The sequence below is a fragment of the Battus philenor genome, unplaced genomic scaffold (assembly GCF_028537555.1).
Source record: "Battus philenor isolate CCGP_79_NKW_IND1 unplaced genomic scaffold, ilBatPhil1.0.hap1 SCAF_9, whole genome shotgun sequence".
Classification (NCBI taxonomy): Eukaryota; Metazoa; Arthropoda; class Insecta; order Lepidoptera; family Papilionidae; genus Battus; species Battus philenor.
Window position 1 is genome coordinate 15,742,051 of NW_027181759.1, and position 25,174 is coordinate 15,767,224.

At 34.3% G+C, this 25,174-nt stretch overlaps 1 protein-coding gene across 1 annotated transcript in view; it reads right to left on the reverse strand.

Annotated features, from left to right (window-relative positions):
* The window catches only part of sn (fascin domain-containing protein singed), a 75,527-nt gene extending 68,490 nt beyond the window's left edge, over positions 1 to 7,037 (reverse strand). The window contains exon 1 of the mRNA XM_068775594.1: positions 6,820 to 7,037. The gene's annotated coding sequence lies outside the window, so the exon portion shown is untranslated. The remainder of the gene's footprint in view (positions 1 to 6,819) is intronic.
* Positions 7,038 to 25,174: the final 18,137 nt, after the last annotated feature.

Below are 25,174 nucleotides of genomic sequence, written 5' to 3' on the forward strand. Positions count from 1 at the left end.
GAACCACCTCGAAATATTGGAACAGTTGCGAGCTCATACATTTTTTTCTGAACTTTATTGTTTAATGTAATTGGCAACACCATTAGCAATTGTTAAAAATATACTCGATCGTGCTGGCAAGGTTTATCATTATATGACAGGTTCATAAAGTGTTGAAGCCGAAAATTTTTAGTAGTTAATAACAGAATTAATTTTTTTTATATATCATTGTATATCCTTATTAATAATAACACACCAATTTTCGTTAAATTTTGAACGAAATAAAATTTCTGTACAACATGGGTATTTTTATTTTCTAAAATTCCGTGTCTCAAAGGGTTAAAAAATGCTTTCAAAAATGAAGTACTATTAGGGGGACCCGAAAGTAATTAAGAAAAGAACCAATATTTAGCCACTTCCGCACATACAGCGGCAGTCGTGCAATGAAATGCACCGCCCGCCAGCCCGCTGATAAATGCGTATGCGGCAAACAATGCGAATCACACAACCGCCACCACCAAATCTCTCAACACGTGTTTCACCCCTCCACGGGACATCTTCAGGAGCCACGTTACATCGATTAGTGCCAAACACAGAGAGGTAACGCCTGATTCCATTAAATACCGAAAGTAATGTCGCTTTCTTAGTTAATTTCACACGACTACATTTTAACAAGTTTTTATTTCTAATCAACAATATTCACCTTCGTTATTAACAACCTTTTGCCATCTAGTATACAACGTCTTCCAAGTACCATGTGCTACCAAATGACAATCAAATATAGACATGCGCAGAAACGACACTACATTCCGGTTTCCCTAATACATATTAAAAAATAATTATTGTTTACTACCACTGTCGCATTAAAATAAAAAAAAATATGTAGCCTTTTTCGTGTGATCACTTCATAAATTATTCGAAATACGAATATTAAGTCTCGTCGGAGGGTATATATAAAAACGCACTGTCAGTACGGAGACAAGAGTTCTCTGCTTGATCTAAGACGTAACGTTGTTAATTGAATAAAAGATTTCCATGAACTGTATTGTATTAAAAATAAATTGTAATAACAAAAAAATATATTCTTGATGCCAGATTTGCTGAGATAATTCTTAAATAATACAGGCTGTTCCACTATAAAATATACATATGCCAAATATAAAAAAAACGTTTTCTCGTCACTCATATAAATCAATGGCAATCTGATTTACAATATAGCAATGATAAGTTATCTCCTTTGATACGCCAATCAAATCTAACAATGAAATAGATAAAATATCAGCCTGAACCAAGGCTCCATCGGGAGCTTTTAAGTTTAGTTAACTTAAGAGGTCTTTAAGTTAGGCGATTTTTGTTCTCTGCCACCTCGAAGTTCAAAGCAAAAAACAGGGTAGACAAATTTTTATTCCTACTTTTAATTCAACATGTAAGATTTAAATTAAGAATTTTAAAATAATAGTTCATTTCTTTATGGTGAAATAAACTTCAGTTTTATTTTTAAAAAAAATTGGCTAAAGTCTAAAATAATAGTTCATTTTTTTATCGTACAATTAACTTCAGTTTTATTTATAAAAAAAAATGTCTAAATTGGCGCACTGGCAGCTAAGAAAGCAATTAAAAATTAGAAGAAAAAAAAAACATTCGAAACTAACAAGGCGAGCGGAGATCGTCAGTCGCGCCGGCGCGCTCGCCGAGTGCGTTCCGGTGTGCGGTCTCGGCAATTAAGCTTGCATTTCATTACGGCTACGAATTAAGACTATCTAGTAAATCGTTCATTAAATGAGATAAGATCGTCGACGCGGAAACTATTCCGTATATATATTTTTTGGAAAGTATAGCATCTAACGCATTCTTGTGATACTTCCGATATTAACGACCTTTCACTTCGATATTGTACGATTTATTTTTAAATTTCGAATAAACTTAATGGCGCCAAGAAAGTTTGAAATAACTGCGAATAGCATTCTGCGATATGCAGATTATAAATTTTATATTAACACGGTTGTTTCAATACTGCTATATAGATTTAGAATTAGCATAATAACAGCGAAATAACTGTTAGCTAGTATAGGTCAGCGAGATCTGTTGCTATTTATATAGCATGAGGTTGCATATATGCTTATATTAGAATAAGCTCATTTCGAAAACGACATACTGCTATATACACACCGTTAGGTACAGATAAATTTAAAACCTGGTTATGACGATACTTTGTTTTCTATGATTTACAAATTAACAAATCCACAATACTTTTTGATCACAGTGTTAAAAATATTTAGTTATTTTCGTTAAAGATTTTTTCTAAAATAAAATTAGCCTTTATTAACCCTTATTACATCAGCTACTTGCCAGTATTAGATCTATCTAAATCAATCCAGACATTTCAGGTATCACCCCTAACGAACAAATACACTGACAATTTTTAAAAAAAATGTAATTTTGATATATGTACCCTATATATCCATACATGTAGTATAAACGGTTATTTTAAAATTACAAATGGATACTTCAACTTTATTTATTTAAAAAAAAACGTTACTTTGTTGAAATTTTTCACTAGTTCTTCTTAGGTTATCTTCTATGGTTAATAACCTAACAGGTGGTAAACTCTAACTTTAACAGGAGATGTTATGCATCCTTTAAATGTTAATAAAGAAAATTTTGTTGTCAAAAAAAATAAGGATTTTTTTTTTAAATACAAAATCTCGTTAGTGTTAAATATTGAACATTGAATTGTTGATTAAGTTAGTTGGTATATGGATATACAAAATGGAGGCTTTGAAGCTAGGGGTAGTGGCCCCTGGCACCACGCCAGGCGCGTCTGCAGCGCCCTTGATCGATAGGGGACGCGAGACGGCGCATACATATATATATATATATATATATCTACCCACTACCTGCGTCGTGTGCAGTCGAGCGAATTTTCGGGTATCCGCGGATATACTGTCTACAAAAATCACCAGATATATATACAGTAATACCCCGCTTTACGCGAGGGATACGTTCCAAAAAAAAATCACGTTAACTGAAATTCGCGTATAACGAGTTTTATGATTAAACATAGTCAAAAATTATTACAAAAAAAAATACAAATCATTTTAATCAATCACTTTAATTCTAGGAACACTTTATGCAATACATACTACTCTCTCATTTTTTACAGAAAAATACATCTATTGTCTTTTGGGTAACGTTTTGTTTACGTTCTTGTAAAATACGTTCATAACACCCAACACTGTTTTTAATTGTTTGACAGATGGTCAAGACACCATAGAGAAGTTGATGACTACATTATATTTATATGCATTCTTTCGCGTAATTTGCAATTCGCGTTATAGTGAAAGCGCGTATAACGGGGTCGCGTAAAGCGGGGTATTACTGTATTTATTTAATGGAATCAGCTGATACCTGAAGTCCATCCTAAGTAAGAAAAGGACCAATATTTAACCACTTCCGCACATGCAGTGGTAGTCGTGCAACAATGTGCACCGCACAAGTGCCAACTTTTTTTCACTCTGTGTTTGGCACTAATCGGTGTAACATAACTCCTGAAGATGACCAGTGGAGGGGTGAAACACGTGTTGAGTAATTTCGCGGCGGCGGTTGTGTGATTCGCATTGTTTGCCGCATACGCATTTATCAGCGGGCGGTGCATTTCACTGCACGACTACCACTGCATGTGCGGAAGTGGCTAAATATTCGTCGTTTCCTTACTATATATTTTTAATCATATATAAGCGAACAATTTGACCTCTGTCTCGCCTGATGTTAAGCAATGACATATACAATGTTACATGCTTAGTAGTAAATCATTCACTCTTGTCTTGAAGATTCCTAAGTTATAGTCCGTATAAATTTATTTTTCCGGAATTTTTACGGTCCGGACTTAATATTTTTTACCGGAACCTATGTTTCTGGTGATCCAAATATCTGAATTGTCGTAATATACCAAGGTAAAACTCAAATAAGATTGTTCTGGAATGTTGACATTTACCCGGCACAGGTATGCGCGGCTCGACCCTAATCCAGGAATCTGGAGCAAATGCATTCGCATTACTTTGTGGACTTAAGATATGTCTTTCCTGGTATATTTAACCAGGAGACAGGCGGCCTCCCTGATGATTGCGATGGCTGCCATATATTCTTACACTACCGCAAACCAGTAATCGTCATAGAAACGTAATAGTATAAGAATTATGGTGAAGAATGGGAGTTGATGCCGAGTAAGATAGTAAATATAAGTCTAGGATGAAATGTGTAGAAAATTTAGCAAAAATAAAAATAGAAATGAAAATTGTTAAATTATTTAAGAAATCAAAGCGCCTGTTTTAACCATTATAGAAAAAGAAAATTATCAAACATTTTTAATTAATTCCGTAAATATTTATGTCATTCATGAATATATAACATATTACTATCGATCCACTAACATAAAAAATATGGAGACTGAATTAATTTTTTTTTATTTTATCACTAACTGTGCCCGCGATTTCGCGTGAAAAAAATTTTTTTTTAAATAAAAGTGACCAAGTTACTTGTCAGCTACCTACCAGTATAAGTTCCGTAAAAATCAATACAGCCCTTTCAGATATTAGCCGTAAAAAACATATAGATAAAAATTAAAAATAAAAAATAATTTTGGTATATGTAACGTTCACGTAACGTATATATTAATATGCATTTAGTAAAAAGCGGATATTTTAATATTACTAACATAATTTTTTTATTTATATTAAAAAATGAAGATAAGTCTGCGTGGAGACAAGGTACCGGCAAACTCAATAAAGGCTGTCCTCCGCAATGTGAACATGAATGATGAATGGGTTAACCTTTCTGTCAAAACAAATTCTGCCTCATGACTCACCAGCCATGATCATTGTCATCATCATTCAGCTATAGGACGTCCATTCTCCAACAGGTCATCACATATAATATCAATAGAGCTGGTTTGAAACTCCCTCCATCCAGGGTCTTCTGACGACCTCAACAAGGTCACCCAACTTAGTAAGTGACAATCGAATAGGCTACATGGACCACCGAAATTGTGTACATAATAAGGTGTTTTAAAATGAAATACCTAATAAATTAAAAAATCTATATGTATATTTGTAACAATTTTTTTTTAATATAGTAACGTAAATGAAAATGGAATTCGGGTAAAAACCTAAGATACCTACCGCCCCTCCCTACCTTTTAAGTTACCTAGATAAGTTGACATTTAAACCCTCATATCTACCACCAACCTATGTCTCCACTAGAAGAAATCGTAGCAAGTGGTGACTGAGTTATAAAAATTGCAATAGGTCTGGTGTAAATCCTCCGATGCCAGTCCCAAGTCCTTGCGCAGAAGGAACCACCATGGCCACCCAGCACACAAGCGGTAACCCAGTAAGTAACTTCCCTCATAAAAATTGCTCCGAAAGGACGTGAAGGTCCCTACCGATATTGTTATTTACCCAGAAAACCCCACTCGCCACAGTGAGAGGTGTTCAATACGTTCAACAGACGAGAACGCCTTAAGGAGGTGTTTGTTACAAAATCTGATGGTAAATCATCATTTCAGCCAAAGGAAGTCCATTGGACTTAGACCTCCACAGATAAGCAATAGTTCCACTACTCTTGTCGGTCTGTGGTCTCGACTCCGAAACCTTTAGACAAAATTCTATACTCACTCATTTAAAAAAAAAAGAAAGATTGTTACAGATTATAAACAGGTCATTGATCTAGACTTGTTCACGCCTGTTCAACTTCAATAAAAAGCGTATTGACTTTAAAACAGGATATCATTAAAACCGGAATTAAAAAAATCTATCTCATATTGTTCACATCGATGTCTAATAAAAGCTAGAAGAGAGCAATAACCTTAATAAAAAAAAATGTCTGTTTCAGAACGATCGCTGATTTCGTATAAAAAAATATAAAAACATTGATATAACAGAAGCAACTTCATAAAATTTAAGCTAACAAATCAGTAAATATTTTATTCAAGTAACTTCAGCAACAAGTAAAATGATAGAACAAATACACGCTATCCAACAATTCAATATTAATTAACAGTGCCATATAAATAAACCTATATTTAAACAAGGAAAATATTAATTGCCAATTAACTTGTTTACCTAAAAAGCCAAATGTAGATAATAAATATTCCATAAACTGTTGCTTCTTCATATTTACTCATAAAACATCGTCATACTACGTTTTAACACCCTTTCTTTTTTTAATACAATATCTCCAAAATGTCTACAGGAAATCATGAGTTTTAAACCTATGTTTTTGAATAATACAACAGTATTTAGTTGCATGTAAAACAACCTGTAACAAAGTTAACATGTCACCTTTTCTTATATCGCTAAGTAGAAAAACCGCTCCAAAAAAAAATAATAAATCGTACATCGATGCAAATCGCATGACCTCGATTTATTTTGAATAAAGTCACGTATATAGTGGTCCGGACGCTGCAGTTTTACCGTATATTTCACAGAACGTGATTATTTACGAAGACTATGATTTACGGAAATCAAAAATTGTAATTTTTCACGATGCATTTAAATACGCGTAGGCATATATTAATGTATATAACTTAAAATTAAATTGAGGTAAGTATAACACCTGTAAAAAATGTATTGATTTGTTAGTAACAAATAGGAATACAATTAGGTAAGGAACATAAGAGTTTCGATCGTTCCGAAATGGCGTAGATAGGCATCGCGTCGTGAGGGCTATAGGGAGAGCGGGCAGAGGCACGCACACAGCCACCCGACTGCGGGAGTCGGGACAATCGATTCGGCGAGCGCTCCCCTGCCGTCCCGTCGCGAAAAGACAAACGTAAAAACTTACCTCTGCACCGAAGTTAACACGACGGAACAAACAGCAGATACACTGGTGCACTACAAATGTCTACTACCCAATACCCGACACAATATTTAAACTTGCACTGATTTATATAAATATTAAAAGAAACAGAAATACCGGCTGTGTTGAGCCTGTAGCTTGCTGTTTTAATTACAACGCTTCCCCCACGACTGCTCGCGGCGGACTGACCGAAACGAAGATGGCGTCGACTGTGCGTCCCGGATGACGCGGGTGAAGTCAGCTACGGGTGGCTGGCCAGCTGTCGACCAATCACAGCGCGCGCCGCCGGAACCGGACCAATGGCTTCCGTTCCCGTGAAAGTTCAAAACAAGTCCATCTTCACTTGTGATTTATGAAGATGAAATTTTAATTCAACAAGCTAATTAATTAAGCAATTAACAGTTACTACAGGTCGATACTCCAAGACGCTTTGCGATTATTTCACAGCTGCATTGTTCTTAGTCGTCAAAATAAGTCGTTCGTTTAGAAAACAAAAACCCATATACAGTTTGATTGTGAAAGTAAACATTAAGACATGAGTTCGATAGAGCTACGAAATGAACACTAAAGAAGGTCAAATAAAAATAATATTTCTATTTGAAATCAACATTTGAATAAATTTCATAAAAAGCGACTACAGAAACTTTAAAATTTTCAATAGAGTCAGTTTTGAAGCGATCTGCATCCAGTATCTTTTGACGAATTTAACAATATCATATCCATGGTTGATCAGGTGGCAGCAGGCAGGCCATATACCCTACCGATCAAGTCAAGGTTCAGCCCTCTCAGGAACCCTTGAGACGGATATCATCTAATGTAATCAGGCGTTACCTCGCAGAAGTCCATCCTAAGTAAGAAAAGGACCAATATTTAGCCACTTCCACACATGCAGTGGTAGTCGTGCAACGAAATACAACTCCTGCCAGCCCGCTGATAAATGCGGCAAACGCACAGAGTCTGTGTTTGGCACTAATCGGTGTAACATAACTCCTGAAGATGCCCCGTGGAGAGGTGAAACACATGTTGAGTAATTTAACGGTGGTAGTTGTGTTTCGCATTGTTTGCCGCATGTGCGGAAGTAGCTAAATATTGGTCCTTTTATAACATACGGATATTATCGAAGAGTGATACCCTAGTTAGAGGTCTTCTCGCTGGGATCCTAGATCTAATCATTCTATGGAGCGTCCAATAAAGCAATCCAACAGCTCGGCAGCCTTCCATTTCAGTGAAATAATTCTATGTAGCCAAGCCAAAGCTTCCTAGGAAGCACTTGTGCTCTGCTGCAATAAGTGCAGCGTAGAAAGTCCACCTTGTTAAGATCATCATAAAACACTAGATGCAAGTCGTATTCAACAAGGATTAGTGGAAATCTACATAGGAGGCCTATATCCAACTATAGTCTTATTGTCTGTCATCGGGCTAGACTCCGGAACCAAGCGGCACTGCGCTCATTTTGCTCTTAGAGCTGATGATGATATTTTAATATGATAAGAACAAATTATCATTGTAAACATAGTATCGTAGGTGACTACTTAGTTGATTAGAAAAATTTACTATTTTTTCATCATTGTAATTCAAGTGTAACAAAATATAATTATTGATGATGTTACAACATTAATACTTGAATTAAATAGAACATGTGTTCCACTGCAACATCTACGAGATCTGTTCAAAAAGCAGGACGAATTTAATGTTTATTTTAATTATACAAAATGATAGTTGTAAATGATTTTAAAGGGATAAATGTATAGCTCATTAGCTGTCTTTTAATATACGGTACACAATATCTTACAGTCAATTGAGTTTTCAAAATTCGGAATGCTTTATTGTTTAAATTAATTTTTTTTACTATTTTACTTTTTACCTCTATCTTCAGACTTCGTACTGCCAGAAGATATTGACTAAAAATCCAAAAACAATGTAACATATTAAATCAAATCAATATATTCTTTATTTAAATAAGCTGTTACAAACACTTTTGAATTGTCAACATAAAATGTCAACATTGTTGTACCTACAGGAAGCTACCGCCAGAAAGTCGGATAACAGTTCTGCTACGAGCCAGCAAGAAACTCAACAGTTGCTCTTTACAAATATAGTTCTATAAAGAGTGCGCGACAATAATTAGCTTCCCGAGTGAGCAGCGACAACATTTAACTTCAATATATTCTTGGTTTTAAATTTCTCTAGTAGCAGAACTGAAATTAATTGTGGAATTGTACATACGTAAACTTTGTGCCATAAATGATTTATTTATTTTTTGAAGACGAAAACTAAATGTATAATTATTTTTATTACTTATATTACCACTGTGTATTGTTTTGTTAATAATTTTGGATGTTTTCACGCACAAACAAGACATTATTATAGATATATTAAGACGAAATTGTAGCAATATCAATTTTATTAAAACTTCTTGCTAATAATTCCGTGTTACCATGCTATAAATGGCCTGCGTAGCTTTTTTTCAGTTTTTTCAATCGTTTAGTTTCGGGTAAGCGAGTGATTAGCCCACAATACCCTACTCTGCTGATGAGGCTGCCACCTTAGAACCTGCGGGAATGCTCAGTATAGCCTCCCTGGTGAGTTAAAATTGAAAGAGTTGGAATGACGTGGAACGAAGTAAAGCGCAAGGCACAAGACCGCTCGGGATGGCGACGTACTATGGACGCCCTCTTCCCCATCTCGGTGACAGGAATAAATGATGAATGACGATACCTCTTTTTATAATTATACTACACATACTATGTATATGATTATAAATAAGTATCTAATGGACTCAAGCGTTATTTTGCGGAAGTCCATCCTAAGTAAGAAAATGACCAATATATAGCTACTTCCGCCAATGCAGTAGTAGTCGTACAATAAAGTGCACCGCCCGCCAGCCCTATACCTAATTCATTCATCATTCATTCATTCATTCCATTATATAACTAAATTAAACGTGAGCCTGTCGACTGACATTCCATAGTTTTATTTATTATTTAAAAAGGTAGTCATACATATGTGAGCATAACAAGAAATTACCTGAAACTTTTTATATCGAACAATAATTTAATGTGAAAATATTCAAGCCGTATCAAAATAAACAGAAATTTTTAAAGAGATTATCATAACATTCGTACATTATTACTATTTTAAAAGTCGATAAATATAGTATTCCATCATCATTATTTGAACTAAAGGAAGTCCACTGTTGGATATAGGCCTCCTTCATAGACTTTCAATATAGTATTAAGGGTAATCTAATAATCAGGTAACGTCATCCGTGCAAATTCTATAGGATAATTTATGTTGTGGCAACATTGTTGTAGAATAGTTGACATGTATTTCTATTCGTAAGGTGAAATTTCATTTATATCAATAATTTAACAGTATTGTAAAATAACGCAATCATTGTTGATGACATATGCAATAGTTTGAAATCTGTCATATTTGACATCGAATACTTTCTGTTGAAATAAAACGAACATGAGGATCCCTGGAATATTTTTAAATACCTTCTGAATACTTAGAAATTATAGTCATTTAATACGAGAGATGATAAAACAACCTATTCTAACAATTATTATAAAGTTAATAAATAGCAAAATATAGTAAAACATAAAAAATTAAAGTAAAAGATCGTAAAAACCTCTTTTCTCAATAGCGACAAAAAATTGTTTAAAGAAATATTCCACTCGCAATTCATATTTCAATTAACTTACACAACTTCTTTGAGATGTAGACGCAGTTTTTTTCTCTGTTTTGTGTTAAAATGTACGTTGTTGATTTTTTTATGTATTTAGAGTGTGGATGTGGTAAATTTTAATTTACTAACTAAACTACAGATAATATAAAACGTTGATACAAAATGTCAGTGACATTAGATTTGTATTTAGATTAATACACTGAATAAAGAAATAAAAACAATTAACATTTAAAATGCAGACAATTCGAATCTGTAAAGCATGAAATAATTTTCACCAGTCTACCACATTGCTATGTTATCTGGATCGCGTTAAACATGTCAAAATGGCGGACTGCGGAAAGATGGCCGATAGCAAATGTCAATCTTTTACTTAACATAGAATAAAAATGGATTCGTCACTTAACAAAATAAAATTTGATTTTATACATAAATATATTTAGGACATTATGGAATAGGGATAAAAATGTATTCGTATATTTGTTAGTCCATAATAAATAGTTCCAATTTATATTATGTTGCGGTTGTAATAAATTGGTTAACAAATTGGTTCCTTTACCCAACAGCGTGCCGCGACCATATAGTTGTACACTTTTAGTTCTTTATCAATATTGGGAACAGATCCAACATTCCGAAACTACACTTAAATGTATGAAAAGTAAACTAAATCCATGCTGAACATACAAAGTTACTTGCAGTTTATGCACCGTCCTCGAGTTTATTTTATTTTAAAACGAAATCGGTTTGTTTTGACAAAGGCGAGTCGTTCGATCTATCTAAATTATTGTCATTTAATTAGAGTCGTGGGGGTATTGTTCCTTCTTATACGATAGGTTTTAAAGTTAGATGCATTTCATTTGTTAAAGTAATAATTAAATAGTGTGTTAGTGTTAGTTTTTATTTACTGTAGAGAAGAAAATTTGTACAGGAACCATATTAAAAGGTAATAAAAAGGTAAAACATTGAAATTAGTTTTTGTACAAATAAACAGTTAATAAATAAGCATATGAATTCCATAAAAAAGTTGTTAGATTGTCATGATTAGAAATTATTTTCTTTTTTGATATTTAAATTCCTTGGTGGAAAATATAAAGCAGAAAGCTAAAAACTTAAAAAGATGCCCTGAAATGTTCAAAAAAGAAACGTTTAAGGTATAGGAATTCTTCCGATGTTTTTGGATTAGTTTTTTGTTCTTTGATAAATTTACATATGCTTCAATTGTACTGACTTTCTCCATGAACGTTACCTTTGTAAGTTATAGAATATGTGAATTAATAATAATTTCATTATTTATAGTTTTATTTTACTTCCACTGGTCGTTGTTGCAAGCATGCACCGACGTGAGTTGATGAAGCGTCGGTGAATAGTCGGATCGAATCCTCTGCGACTGGGTGATATAGTAACGTGGCGCTTGCGAGGTGGTCCACGCACTACTGGAAGGCTTGTTCTAGCTCGGATGTCCAAAGGTTTTGCTCCTTTTACATGTGACGAAGCTAGAACCTTAACCAGTGCAGCTTAGAGTTTGGCAGCACTGGGGATGAAGCGGCGGTAAAAATTGACCATCCCTGAGAATCTGCGTAACCACTTGACTGTTTCTTGGAGAGGAAAAATTCTGCAAGGCTTCAAGGCGTTTGCGTGGCGGACGGGTTCCTTCTTTGTTGATCCTGTGACCCAGGAATGTTACCTTGTCTGCTGCTAGATATATCTGCTCGCCACAGAATAAATTATAATTTTCAACTTGTAAAGTATCAGATCATAATTATATGAATTAAGATATGAGATGTGTGTTTACGCATGCGCGTTGCGCTTGCTAGAAATCGTGCCGGTGTTCGCTGTCCGTATTACATTTATATTTAATTGTAATTAACATGAAAGTAAGTGGAAACTTCGACGGTGTGACGGACTAGCTGCGGAGATCATCTTATAACGGTTTGCCGCCAATTATCTGTACCACGTTTTGAATTTCGAACGAGTATCTTAATGTTGCCAGAGTAAATTAAAAACAAAGCATTATTTAATTTTAACATCTTTCATTCCTAAATTTAGTTTTTCTTTTTGTTAAAAATGCAAATGGATGTTAAATATATTCCGCGATTTCAACACTATCCGTATAACGGAGTATTCATTAACATAATTTGAATTATTATATATGTATATATAAATAAATATGTACATATATAGAAAATAGTTTTGATTTTACACGTGTTTTTAAATTCGTTATATTATATGTTAATTGTACATTGGTTATTATGCTTAATGAGCATTACTTTAGAGTTTATTTTCCAATGTTTATGGTGAATGTGAGAAAGTCGCAAATTTCGTTACGAACAATTTAGTTTTATCACTTAAGCCGCGTGGTTTCACTTAGAAACGCGTGAGTCCGAGCTCTCTCTATTCAAAAAGCGAACTTTATGAACAACATAGAGAAGCACTATTATACAGGGTGTTTGGTGTAGAAGCTTTAAAGAGATTATTCATATCTCCACCTATTTTTAATCAACCTGTATATTCAATATTAAATATATCACGTTTATTTATTTTTATATTGGAAGGCAGCAGGTGTAACTTCTGGCATGTAGCAGATCATTGATGGAGAGGATGAGGAACAAAAGCTATGATTAAAATAAAGGTTCAGCTAAACAAATATTGTTAATAAAGAAAGTAAATAAATATGTACTACGAAATTAGAACTAATTTAATAAGGAAGGTGGACGAGGAAAGAAATGTGATGAAAGATCAGAACGTGAAGAATAAAAGATGCCTCTGCCACTGCCACCGCCAAATTACTCAACACGTGTTTCACCCCTCCACTGGCATCTTCAGGAGTTATATTACACCGATTAGTGCCAAACACAGAGTCAAAGAGTACTTAGAATGGACTTCTGCAAGGTAACGTCTGATTCCATTAAATATTTAAGAGTGAATAGGTTTTTTTAAGACAAGAATGTACTTACAAATGTTATAAAAAGATATTAAACAATAATTAATTTTAATATGTGTCATGACGATATTTATAATTTGTGTACATTTGCAAAGGTTTTACGCATATAAATCAACCTGTATGTATAATACCGTTTTTGTATCACTTTTAATTAGTATTATTTTATCTGTGGAAGCTAAAACGTAGCTCACAGAGCCGTAAAGCACCGTTTTAATGGTATTCATTATACAAAAAAAATATTTAAAATTTACATGAAGATACACATACAGAAGTCTACGAATATTTGGAAATGCCAACTGTATACAAACTGATTGAAAAGTCCTGTAAGGCCTGTGAAAAAAGATTGGAATGTCATAAAAACTTCTTGGTAATATCTTTGATGAACACAAACGAGAGTGTATTCCGTTTAAAAAGATCAAGATTGGGTTCAAACTAAACTGAACCTATATCGTTGTTTGATATGTCGTATCATGGAATGTTAATCATCGATAATTTCTGGTTGATCGTAAATGGTATAAAAATCACATTACTATATGAACGTGGTTTTATAACATAGACACAAAAATGCAAGTGATCACTTATATATGTCAGTAGAAGAAGGCTTCCAAGAAGCCCTAGAGTCTGGTCACTCCATGAAGCGTTCACCAAAGCCATCTAAAAGCTTCTTGACCTCTCAATTCAGTAAAATTGTAGCATGCTCGAGTTGATGCTCCCCTAGCAGCCTTTGAACTTCGCCACTTTAAAAGAGATCTCAGGTTAAACGCACTCCTTGCCCTGCCACCACAAACACGCGTAATCTACAAAAGCCGCTTGTGCAGAAGTAACAGTCCAGTCCAAAAAAAATGACCGATTCTTGACTATGCCTGCTCATTCTATTGTGTTTATGGAGAAATATTTCACTGTTGTCGCTGTCAGGTTATGGAATGAGCTACCAGAACCAATTAGATGCGCTAAACCACTATCAGCATTTTTAAAAATGGTAAAAGAGCGCTTCCTTGACCACTTAAATAGAATATTATGTATCATTTGTTATTTATTCGTATTTATGTAATATATTTTCTACGTAAATATATCTATTTTTATATTTATATGGGAGTGAATCACGCAGGCGAATAATAGATGTTTTTAGATATTTTTTAAACACTTTAATTTTTCACTTCTTACATAGTTCATACCAACCGGCCCATCGCCATCTTCCCAGAGAATGCCATAATTCATTCCTACTCTTCATTCATTCATCAATTAATCGCTCACTTCCTTCACTCTTACGTTCCGTTCCCACATTTATATGTATATTATACATGTGTGTGTGTGTGTGCGTGTGAGTGTGTGTGTGCGTGTGCGTGCGTGTGCGTGTGTACGTGTGCGTGTGTGTGTTTGAACGTACACCCTAAACTGTCTTCTCCTTCATGTCTCTCATCTCCATCTAAAGGTTGTCTGGTAGAGATCGCCTCTAGCGATAAGACCGCCTCTTGTATCTCTGTATGAATAGTTTCTTTTTTATCGAGCTCTTGTGTACAAAAGAGTGTAATAATAAAAAATATGTCGTCGGTCGACCTACTAAGGAGCCAACAAATGTCGTTTCTATAACATAAATAAAAATGATATCATTAAATAAATAGCCCAATAGTGGGGAATAAAAAGCTAGTCAAGTCTTTGGCTGACTGAAATTAGATTGGCGAGATTGCAGCGGAGAGTATCCGGAGCGTTCAGACAAGCGTCGTTAATTCATACGGAATTCGGAGAGCACGCGAGGCTGCTCATCGTAATTAATAAAAACTGCGCACGCGCCGCGCAGTACACTTCAGATAACAGAGTAATCACGTTCCTGGAGATTAACACGTACAGTAATACCCCGCTTTACGTGACCCCGTTATACGCAGTTTTACTATAACGCGAATTGCAAATTTCGCGCTCAAATGCCTCGATTTACGCGAAAGAGTGCATATAAATATAATGTAGTCATCAACTTCTCTATGGTGTCTTGACCATCTGTCAAACAATTAAAAACAGTGTTGAGTGTTATGAACGTATTTTACAAGAACGTAAACAAAACGTTACCCAAAAGACAATAGATGTATTTTTCCGTAAAAAATAAGAGTATGTGTTGCATAAAGTGTTCCTAGAATTAAAGAGATTGATTAAAATGATTTGTGTTTTATTGTAATAATTTTTGACTATGTTTAATCATAAACCTCGTTATACGCGAATTTCAGTTAACGCGATTTTTTTTGGAACGTATTCCTCGCGTAAAGCGGGGTATTACTGTATTTGCTACATTTTGCAGACACTGCAACAGTGTCGAACCGAGTCTAGAGGAATTAGAAATAAGGATATGTTCAGTAGAACTAATGTCACTAACTTAGTTCGAACAATTGCTTGCCTCAAGTAATAGTGAACGGGGTACATGCTTCCTGTCACCAACCCTTGCCACTTACCATGAAGACGAAAGGTGATTAAATATCCATCACTAGTAGTGTTTTTTTTAAAATGACCTCCGCTTTTGGTCGCATTTCTTACTTCTTTTGTCTTGGTTACACACTACTATTTCAAAATATTTATATTCACAGATTTTATTATTTGCGTTATCATCTTACTTCTTTTTTAATGCCATTTATTAATTTATCTTTTATTCTTCATTTTATTTATCAACTCACTTTCATTTCCTTCACACGATAACACTACAGGTTTACGTTTTGTTCTGTTTTGCTTCATTTTTATTTAATTAATTGCTTCATTCATTTATATCGTTTATAATTTAATTTTACTTTTCAAATATAAGTATTTGATGTTATACTAACTAAGTAAGAAATAATTTAAAGGTTATATAATCAATTGTGACTAACAAAGCTGCTGAAATTGAAGAGTTGAAGACACACTGCACACATGCACTGTGTCCGACTTATAGTGCACAGAACCGCTATGGCTTTAAGATTCTGGAGTTGGGACCTTGTGGGTGGATGTTCTACAGACCAGCAAGCTCAACATAGGACATCTCATGACTCTGTGTTTGGCACTAATCGGTGTAACATAACTCCTGAAGATGCCCCGTGGAGGGGTGAAACACGTGTTGAGTAATTTGGCGGTGGCGGTTGTGTGATTCGCATTGTTTGCCGCATGCGCATTTATCAGCGGGCTGGCGGGCGGTGCATTTCATTGCACGACTACCGCTGCATGTGCGGAAGTGGCTAAATATTGGTCCTTTTCTTACATCTTACCCAAAATGACGACAGATCGAAAAATGTTAGATGCTGGCTGCTTCCTACATGTCTTATTAAAATACACCCTACGGCTGAGATTATATTAATGATTTTAAATAGATATAAATTACACCTACAAACTACAAGTATTTTAAAATAAATTTAGCATTTTATTTTTAAAAGAAAAAATCACTGTCAGAAATATAAATAATCTTTTTAATAATTTACAGATTGTTAGAATATACTGTTTCTATATTTCTGTTTAATCTGTATATTGCGTTTGCACTGGCAGCATGTAGCGAATAAAAAAAACAGTGTTGCTGTAATTAATACTAACGGGCTTCATATATTTTGTGTTCGTCGAAACGGCTTGTCGTTTATGAGGATGATCTTTTTTTTTAAAACCGTTTTCATAAATACTTATGCGGATTAACTGTTCTGCGATATAAATCAGTTCATTAGAATTTTGGTATTGTGTTGTTGGCAACAGATAATAAACATTTTATTAACTAGATACCTTAAACAAAATTAAAAAAAAAAACATTTTTAAAAAAACTTTCAAGGCGATTAAATGCATAGTTTTTTGAATCTATCGAATACAGATAAACACACATTAATTTTTTATATTCATTATCTGTAGCCGACTTTTTACACAGTATTTGTAGAAATTTTTCAAGTGACGGATTCGGAATAAGCCATGTTTCGAAAACAATGTTTATGTAAATAGCATACAATGGGGTTTATTTATCTATCTCTACAGAATTTATACTACCAGAAGCTATTGTCTAGTACAAGGATTAGAAAATAAAAATGTACCTAGGCACCTAAGAGTAAAAAAGATGAGGAAAGGAAGGCGATGAAAGCAAAAAGGAATGAAAGAACAAAAATTCCAAGATATTGTGAAGGATAAAAGGAAAGAATAAAAGAAATGGAGAAGTATGAAAGTGTCAAATAAAGATAAAACTCTGAAAAAATTATGTGTTAATAAAGTCCTTGTCCCAAACTAGGGGGTACAAGAGGCTCCCAGAGGCGGGGGGCATAAAAAAAAGTATTCTCCAGTTGGATTCTAATAGAAAAAATAAATTAATCAAACATATTTCAGAATAAACTTTATTGATTCAATAATACTTGGTTGTAGTACTGTCTATAACATTTGCCAAGCGTCTGTTTGTCAGAAGTTGGAATATCATTTGGCTCATTGTGTTTCAAATGATCTCGATTGGTCGATGTCATACTGCATTGGTCTTTCGCGACTTTTTTGCCAAAAACTCGACTCACATCGTTCAGCAAACATACAATGTTGAGTAAGAATGAGTCGCAATGCTCATTTTATCGGACGGGAATTACTTTGAAATTGATTTGGAAAAATTTACATTTTTATTAACAAATACATCTTACAAGGAGACATCGAACAAACTCACATCTTTATACAATAGTTAAATATAAATAAACTTTTAATAACAATAATTGAATGCGAATCATATGAAATGCGAAGGAACTTTTTAATGGAATCAGGCGTTACTTCGCGGAAGTCCATCCTAAGTAAGAAAAGGACCAATATTAATCACACAACCGTTGTGTGATTCGCATTGTTTGCCGCATGCGCATTTATCAGCGGGCTGGCGGGCGGTGCATTTCATTGCACGACTGCCGCTGTATGTGCGGAAGTGGCTAAATATTGGTCCTTTTCTTAATGCGAAGGAACGTTTTAGTTCCAAAGTATTAGGTAGATTATATATTTGTGTTTATAATAAGTGTTTTCGTTGAATGTTATAAGAATACGCTGACATGTATTACCGCTGTCGACCCACATGCCACGCTTCACCGGCCGCCTATCTCGCATTGTGTGAACAGAAACAATAGCATCGATTGAGTAACGGTACGGATCGTTTGCGGAACAAGTCGCCACCTTTGTTCAACAACGAAAGATACATTGCTTCTTATACTATACTAGCTGATCCCGCAAACGTTGTTTTGCAAAAAAAAATTGATATTTTAATTTACAAATAAAAAATAAGGGTTGATCATAAAGGGGTGAAAATTTATGGTTGTATGTATTCTTGTATGCTGTATCATAAAAACAAAAAATTTCGTTAAAAAAATATTTTTTTTTTAAGTGTGAACAACCTTTATCACTTAGGGGTATAGAAAATAGATAGTAGCCGATTCTCAGACCTACTGAATACACATATTAAATTTGGTAAAAATCAGTCAAACCGTTTCAGAGGAGTTCAAATTCGAACACCGTGATACGAGAATTTTATATATTAGTATATCAACTACTTGCAATCTATCTCTCTCTATTGGTCGTGACACTCTTTTGTTTTATTTAAACTGTGATATATACAACATATCAGAAACATAAACATATCTACTGCAATAAACTTAAAACAATTTGACACCAGAGAATGTTCAATACATATACAAGAGAGAAAGAGAGAGTTAGGAGTACTTAATGTACCACTAACGAAGAATTTAGAAGATTCAGCATAGCTCTTCCTTCTCGCCTACTACCTTCTTGTGTACGATTGGACAACTGAATACGTTGTCTATAAGTTATGTTGTTAGTTGGTGTAGACTTTGTGTAGCTATGGTGCTCCCCTACCATAAACGGGGCCTTCGGAGTCGCGGTAACTTAGGGTGGAGGCCCTAAACTCCCACTAGCTTCGGCGACTCTGAGGCGGACGATGGTTCGACGTGGTCTCGGAACTATCGTGATAGCACCACGAGGGTTTCGGGGGTAGCGTATACACGCATACACCGGGACGGGCTATCGAAAAGTAGCATGGCGCGAGGGAAGACCGCGTGGCGATCCCTGACCAGGAGATACCGCGGTCCCCCGTTTAGCGCAGAGGGCAACCATCGGGGGGGGGGGGGGTTAGTGGGTAGGAATCCCACATACCCCTGTCCGCCCCCCCGAGGCAGGGCATCTTGAATACCGGAAGATTTCCTCCACCGAAACAAAAAAAAAAACTTTGTGTAGCTTCTTGGAATTTGAACTAGCGGAAATAGGAAGTACCCGTGCTAGGCATACGCAGACGAATTATATTATTTTTACAGTTACAACGATGATGTATCGATACCGATCATACTAGATAGAATTGTTGCTGGAGCGTCTTCTGTTACTTCTATCAGCATTAACGCTTTTCGAAATGGTAGTATATATATTTTTTTAATTTTTGCTCGGTCAAGAAACTTAAAAACTGGTTACATTTTAACAAGCGACTTATACATCAGGGTGTTATTACAAGTTTCCGCCTTTAGCATTATTAACATTGTGAGGACGTGCATAAGGATCATAATCCTACATAGACAAAAGTTACTCAAACTCTATAGCACGCACATACAAGATAAAATACAAAGTCTTAGTTAGATACATAACATATACACCTATCCCCCGATTTACACGGTAGGTACGTTCCTGAGAAAAACGTGTAAATCGAAAATTAAAAATTTTCAATTCTAAACCGTGTAAATTGAAAAACTTGCAGAAAATGCAAGATTTTGCCAAAAAATAAAATCAAAAATGTTATTTTTGATTTTTTTAATATTTTTAGGTGTACACAGACATAAATAAAATGCATTGACAGTTTAAAATATTTAATATATTACGGAAACACTGTTTTATTTTTTTATTTAATTACAATACATTAAACAGAAGAACAAAAAATAAAACCAAAGGTGTTTTATTATCCTTTATCGCTGTCAGAAATTACTCCTATTCTTTTTTTCGGAATCGAAGGTTCGAATTCACTTTCATCACCCGAAGTTATTTGTGCCGATTCGATGTTTGAAGCAGAAATATTTAATATATTTAATAATCTCCATAAACATAGAGAAAATCTACAGTTCGCGGAATCCAAAATCAAATGAAACACTTATGTGATGAATTAAATGTTACTTGAATTAAGTCGAAAATTCCCGATGACTATATATTTGATTTATCGTAATTTTTTAAGTTATCACTTACTAAAATAATGTTTAATATTTTTTTTTGAAGTAAGCAGGGAAAATATCAGCTTTAAATATATTCATTCAAAAATGATTAACACGTCAATAATTAATGTTTTGAATTATTGTATTTATTTAGTTAGACCAGTAAAATGAATACTCTGTTTAAAAAAACTCATTACAATGATTCATTTTGTATAGTAGAAGAAAATAGAATGCATTGTTTTGCTTAAAGTTGCCTTTTTTATCTTATATTTGTTTAAGGCATGGTTGCACAGAATTATTAAGACTAGGGGCCACTCGGGCAAATCATGAACTGATGGCGGGCCGCCCGCCAGAAGTATAGGTAATTAAATTTTTTTGGTTTTATTCTGGAATAGAATTCAGTATTTTATTTTTTCGAATGTACGAAAGTATTATTTTTGCTGTCGGCGGGCCACCAGTACTCGACCGGCGGGCCGCGGTCTGTGCATCCATGGTTTAAGGCATAAGAAACTTATTATAGGTCGAATATTCTTTTCGATTGGATTCCTTTTTTTTATTAAAATTTTCCTGTATTATGCGTAGATTAAGTATAATGTATGTAGATGTTCCATCAATGCGTTGTAATTGTTACAGCGACTAATATCAATCCACACATGCATTCTCACTTACTGTTTAGTAAAAAGCACATTCTTTGAGACGGTAGCAGTACAATGAATAAACATTGAAATCTGTTATAATTGCTCGGCGTTGGCCATGGCTCATGGACGCCGGGTATGCGGCGGCGAAACGTCAGCTGTCACCTGCCATCCTACTGTCACACCGACGCGCCAATTACACCGATCCACAGATTAATAATTTCCGTTTTAACATATCGTCGGGTTTTGTTTTTAAATTTTACACTTCTTTAATAGATCAATTCTATTAATTAGTTTATTCTTTTTTTAATATTATTAGACGCCTATTTCAAAGCATAAGGATATGATGATATGATCCAAATTGATAGCGCAATTTAAATGATTGATTGGATCAAGAGAAACCAGGAGGACACGTCGAACAATTTTTTCTTCTTTTCGGCCATAGACAACGACTGTCAAGCATAGGCCTCCTCCAAAAAAACGCTACGATAACCGACCTTGTGTTGAACGCATCCAGAAAGTTCGAGCGACTTAAACTATGTCATCGGTCCACCGAGTGGGGGGCCTACCCACTCCGCGTCCACCGGTTCGTGGTCTTCACTCCAGAACTTTAGGTCCTCTGCGGCCATCTGTTCTGCGAGCTATGTGACCTGCACAGTACTTCTTCAAACCTGCAATTTATTGAACCGCCTAGTTCACCTTAGTTTTTCTGCAAGATATAATAAATTTCCTTCACTTCCTTGTTGTATTTAAAAGCAAAATTCACAAAGTAGAGACCTTGAGACCTTGTAGCGTTCGCGCTCTTATTGCTGGCCTCTACAACCACAATACTTTTAGGTGAAATAATTCTTGCGCGTTCGTATTCAAAACACCGATTTGAATTCGGACGCCATTAGTGATGTGGTCGCTACTGTTGCGGTAGGTTCGTGTATACTAAATACTCTTTGTACATATGTGAATACAAGTTCTTCGATCACACTTGGACATCTTTCTCGCCAACGAGCTCTTGCGCTTGCATAACCGCAAACATGACAGATGTCAATATATCGTCATTTGCCTTAATCATTTAATGGCTTTGGAATAAAAAAAGATTGCATTATTTTACAGATCTCATTTCTGCTTGGATTTCGCAACGAAACTCGTTGCCGTCTCCATTGTTCTCTTTATTCGGAATGAAGTTCGTGCTAATTGTCGTGCAAGGTTACTCAGCTTCATAAATTCCAAGGCTTACAATTCTATTTCTATTATAGTTACAGGCCATCAAATAGTTCACAATTTTAAGCCTTACTACCTAAAAAGTAAGTTTTGCGTCTCCTGGCGCATCGGTGTGGTAGCCCTTTATGTGTTACAGTCGTCTCTGCCGTCGACTAGTCGTTTATTCTTCCGAAGCTATCCATTGTTCTATAAGTGACGAGTCAGCCTTCTCATAAGCCCTATTGTAAGCGAACTCGTCTTAGAGCCACAAGTCATCAGACATTGCGGTATTCTCGATTCGGGAATATTTAAAGTAACATTTAATTTGAACATTTATTTCTTAACGGACGGATGCCAGAATTGCTAAGTTTAATAGAAGTTCTAATCAGATTGAACTTCTAAACATGGGGGCAATTTGATTATTAAAGGGGGCAATTCAAAAATGGATTCAACACGTGTTTAATCCTTTCGCTTTAATACAAAATTATGAATGTTATATAGAGAGACGTAAAAATTTTATAATGCGAAAAAGTGATATAAGGTATCCTTCAATTTAAAGCTATGTAAGTTCCAAACACGCCCCGTTCTAAAAAGAGCCCACAACAAAACTCAGACTAGTTTTTTTTGGGTTAATTTTACAAATATCCTTTATATAGTAGTAACCGCATTTCATTAGGAGTACAGAAACTTAGGAGTAAAGAGACGTCATCTGTCCTAAAAGAAATAAAAGACTGTTGCGTGAAGTAAACTGTGTGATTGTTCCATATGGAATGCAATGCAATGATTTTATTGACAGTTACATATTCCTCTTTATTGTCATAAATTTTTAGATATCTTTTTTGCTTAAATTAATAATGAAGAGAATTTTGACGATACTATATATGTATATAAAATAACAAAATAATTATTATAACATTAAGCAACTAAATGAAAGAACACCTCTATTCTGTCAAACTGCTTTCTGTTACATACAATTGAATTATATGTTATCTTAGTTGCGGTTTTTATAATATTTAATCCATTTGTAAAACGAAGAGATAAATATACACGATAAACTGGAGAAAACGTAAATTATGTTAATCGCTGTGTGTAGATTTCATCTAAAAGACAAGAAGTTACTTGGTTATTTGTATGCCCTTTTTTACTTTTAATTTTTGTGGACAAAGCAATCTCGAAAGTTGTAAGTCCATAATGTTTTGTATCCGCACTCTAACCATTGCCATTGTTCAGATAAAAAAATAAGGAAATATATTAAATAATTTTTTTTAGGTTAGTAAAATATTATTTATTTTTATCATTTAAAATATTTTCAATTTTTTAATTTTTAAAGGCAAATTTACCATATTTTCGGAAATTATTTTCGTGACCCCACAAAAAAGCACTGCTTATTTGTATTAAAAGAAAGACATATTGAACAAATTTAAAAAGGATTAGTATTTACGAATAATCATAAACGACTTCTATTCACATTTACGATTTACAATATTTTGTTTTTTTTTCAGAATAGTTTAAGACAAAATGGCAATGTATTCTATCACCAATAACCAGTGTATCGAATATTAAACTAGTAATTAAAACCAATTTAATTTCAAGTAGTTGACATTATATTTTAAATACAACATAAATAAACTCTGAAAACCATAATGTCGATTTTTAAAAGAAACCAGTCGCATGTGGTGTAATGTAACTGTTAATTTTCATTTAAAGACAACGGCATTTAACCAACTTTGATATAATTATTGTCTAAACAGGCTGGCAGGCTGGCCGCACGAGAGGGATCCGCAAAGCGGAACGAGATCCTAATTAAATGATTCAGAGCGTGAATCGCACGAGCGCGAATGTTTCTTTTCCGTTTGATAGTTTTAAAATGGCTATTTCATTGCACGAGGAAAAACATGCATAATGCCTTAATGCGCGGTGTGAATTAAAATAAATTATTTATTATCATCCGTCACACAATCTGGCAATATTTTTCCTCTACTGCGGTATCATAACGGTGTTATTGGTATAATAATGAATATACATAAGAGAAGTATATTTCTTAATTATTTAAATTATTCAAATTATAAATAGTAATAAGTGTGCACTAGTGTGCAGTGTATTCGCTACTCTTTTTTTGGAATTTCCAGTTCTTTTTCAAAAAAGAAAGTATTTTCATTCTATCACTAAAATATGAAAAATAAGATGTATAAAACTTTTTTCTTGTTAAAATTTATCAGTTGCCATATCAGTGGATAAAAATAATAAAATGAATGAACTCTATTTAATAAACTCTATATGAACTCCTATTAGTCTCTTTCTGCTTTCAAAGTTTCTATAAAACCGATTTATGTAATAAAGAGTTTTGTTTATTTACGGTAAATATTTCTTACGAGATCGATGTATTTTCTTATTGAATTTTTTTAATGATTGGCAAAATTGTCAGATAATAATTATTAAAAGAATCGCTGATATTACTAATTCTTCAACTTCTTTGGACGTGTCACTAGTAATGAGGACTCAATGGAACGTTTGATGGTGCAAGGCAAAGTGGAAGGCAAGCGATTTTGTGGATGCTCTCCAACAAGATAGAAAGACTTCATCAAGGCTGCAAGTTAAAATTCTGTAAATGAATACTCTCACTCTGCCACTATCCACATGGTGCTATGCATACTGCACCAGAATCGACCGGGGCTTGACCACGATCATTTTGACAAGTGCACAAATGAGAAGTAGAAGAAAATGGTTACATAAAATGATAATAAAC